General features: G+C 34.5%; 1 pseudogene; it reads left to right on the forward strand.

The window, feature by feature from the left end:
- The first annotated feature begins 753 nt into the window (after positions 1 to 753).
- Positions 754 to 1,861, forward strand: LOC143580943 (uncharacterized; annotated as a pseudogene).
- Positions 1,862 to 3,463: the final 1,602 nt, after the last annotated feature.

Below are 3,463 nucleotides of genomic sequence, written 5' to 3' on the forward strand. Positions count from 1 at the left end.
AGGTAGATGGTTGTAGATAGAAATCTTTGTCCACAGGCCATATAATTTAGGAACAAGAATGCCAGAAGCAAATGTCTTGATATAAGTCAAGCTCGGTAATACTTTGTAGAAAAAGAGTGCATTTGATTCTATAATGACATGCTCGTTTTGGCTCGCGAGCCGTATCAAGCTCGGTAAGTGAAGCCCGGGCTCTCTTATCAAACGAGCTTATTTTTAAGCTTAAGTTTGGGCTCGTTTAAGCTCGGCTCGATCGAGCTTTTTTACAAGTCAATTTCGAGTAGTTCAGCTCGTTTGCACCCCTATAATAATCATGTTGTCTTTTTATCAACCTTATGGAACATATAAGACCTGCGTATTAACATATAATGCTTGATTAGTTAAATAGATCATCCCATAACATTTTGCCTAGTGAAAACTTTTACTTAACTAAATAGAATTTAAATTACCTGGAAACTTTTTATTAGGTTTGCTTTTTCGGTTTGTTATTTGTTATGTTAATATATGTGTTACTTTTACAACCCAGGCTTATGGTTTATGATACTCTAATTTATGGAATGAAAATGCAGTTGATAATTCAGTTTTAGTTTTCAAATAATCGAAAACTGTTATTAACGGTTTGGCAAACGGTTTGGCCCAAAAACCGTTAAACCGGACTGTAAACACCCCTACATCTATTTGGTTTTATGCGTATTATTCCTTGTATTATTTGTTGAATTTAGTGCAATTGTGTATATATGTATGCATGGTTGCTAGATGGATTCTAAAAAAGAGAAAGGGAAAAGAGAGATTTGGTCAAAAGAAATGGTATTAGAATTATGTCGGTTCTTAAACAAATATATCATGAAGCATGGTCGAACTTCCTCATTCAAATGGGTTTCTCTTCAGCCAAAGTTTGAAAAGGTTGTAAATCATAAATTTGGTAGTGACAAAGCTATGAAGAACAAGTATGACGGTATGAGAAAAGAGTACAACCTTTGGAAGTCACTTAAGAACGGAGAGACCGGCCTAGGTTGGAATGAAAGTACTAGGCAACTTATGTGTTCGGATGAATGGTGGAAAATAAAAATTCAGGTGACATAATATAACTCATTTAAAATTTAAATACCGTATAATATTCCAGTCATCATGATAACTAACGATTCACCATTATATTTTTTAGGAAAACCTGAAAGTTCTAGCAATTCAAAATAATCAACCATCTATACAACTACAAGAAGAGTGGGATCAGTTATTTGGAGATGCAGTTGCTAGTGGGAAAAATTATGTGGCACCCTCTATGGATCCAACTACATTCAGTGAGGTGCATGTTGAGAACCTTGAGGATGACAATGTTGAGGGAGGTGATAATGCAGATGCATATCATGTATACAATGATACACTTTCTAATCTAGAAAACTTTGAAACTCATGAAAATAATTTCTACGCTGATTTTTTGACTGAAGTAACTCAACCTAATGCATCAACATCAAGCCCAAGTGAGGTAGCAAAAAAGCTTGAGAAGCCTACTAAAGGAAACACTAAGCCTAAACCAGTTAAGATGAAACATAAAGGGAGAGACTCATTGGGAGCTTCAATTCTTAAAGACCTTTTGACTCAAACTAATATGAATCAACAACGTGCTCTAGAAATATTAGAATCAGATTCTTCCAAACTTAGTCAAAGTACTAAGTTTAGTATTGAAGGTGCTGTAGGTGTGCTTAACTAGATGGTAGATGCAGGATTAATGAGAGAAGATGAGGATTTGTGGTTCTTTGCAATGGACTTATTTGAAGATCCCGTGAACAGAGAAATGTTTATAAATGTGCGACATGATCATAGTAGGTTAGCGTGGCTGCAACGAAAGCAAAGACTCACCGACTAAAGGTTTCTTTGAGGACATGTTGCGAAGACATTATTGTTTCTATTTATTTGAACTTTGTTTCTTTTGGATTAATTTATTGTTTTTTTACCTTGATGTTTTAGTGCCATGACTATGGAAGTTATTTGATATCCTTTTATTTTAATTTGAATTTATTTGAGAATATTATTTACGTCTTTATATGTTAAGCTATTTATGCGTTTATGTTTTAGCTATTTATGTGTTTATATGTTAAGCTATTATTGAATTTAATTTACCAGGGTTATTATGGATAATGAAACAAGCAAAAAGAAGCACAAATTGCGTTGTTATAACTTTTTGTTGGATTCAAGCTATACAAATGATCTAGTTGCTGCATACTATTATAAACATATATACAAGGAACCATGCATGACATCATCACAAACAGGACATGCTTGGATAATGGAAGTTTTAAATGGCAATCCTATACGATGTGTAAACGCATTCAGAATGCATCCAAACGTGTTTATGAAATTATGTAGAGAGATTGAATCAAACTATGGATTGCAATCGAGTGATAGAATGTCAACATTTGAGTAGGTGGGGATATTTCTCTATACATTGGCATTGGGTTTATCTAACAGGGATGTTGGGGAGTGTTTTCAACGTTCTGGGGACACTATTAGTAGAGCATTTCATGAAGTTCTAGAGGCAATAACTGGTAGAGATAAAGGTTTTCAAGGTCTAGCACGCGACATTATAAGACCAAAAGATCCAACTTTTCAATTTGTACCACCTCAAATATTGAGTGACAACAGATACATGTCGTATTTCAAGGTATTAAAAATGCTTAATGTCAGTCATGTTTGTGTACTTTGTTACTTAACTAATTTCAAAGTATATTTAGGATTGTATTGGATGTATTGACGGTACACACATAGGAGCCTGCATCCCAGAGAGTCAACAACTACCTTATATTGGTAGAAAAGGGGTGCCAACTTTCAACGTAATGGCAACATGTGATTTCGATATGTGTTTCACATTCGTATCAATCGGATGGGAGGGCTCAGCATATGACACGCGTGTTTTTATTAACGCGACCCAAAATAGTAAATTCAACTTCCCACATCCACCTGAAGGTAATATTTGGAACTGTTTACATATATATTTGGAATTGTTTCATGTTACTTTTAATAAATTTCTAACGCCTTTTGTTTTTTAACTCCTTTATCAGGTAGATATTATTTGGTTGATAAAGGATATCCGGGCAGAAATGGTTACCTTGTTCCATATTCCAAGACAAGATATCATCAATCTCAATTTCAAAGAGAGCCCCCGAATAATATGCAAGAAGCTTTCAACCGTTCACATTCATCTTTACGAAGTTATATTGAGAGGTCATTTGGAATTTTGAAGAAAATATTTAAGATACTTGGTACAATGCCCAAGTATAGCGTGCAAACACAAATTGATGTTATCATGGCTACATTTGCATTGCATAACTATATACATAATTCTCAAGAAGATATCATGTTTACTACACTGGAGCAACATCCAAACTACATACCACGAGATGAACTGGATGATGTTAGTAACCATGACACAAACACGAGCGGTCTATTTGAAGGAACAACGAATGAGATG

Source organism: Bidens hawaiensis, unplaced genomic scaffold, assembly GCF_021521415.1.
Source record: "Bidens hawaiensis isolate Kalapana, Puna unplaced genomic scaffold, B.hawaiensis_p1.1 tig00030771_1, whole genome shotgun sequence".
Taxonomy (NCBI): Eukaryota; Viridiplantae; Streptophyta; class Magnoliopsida; order Asterales; family Asteraceae; genus Bidens; species Bidens hawaiensis.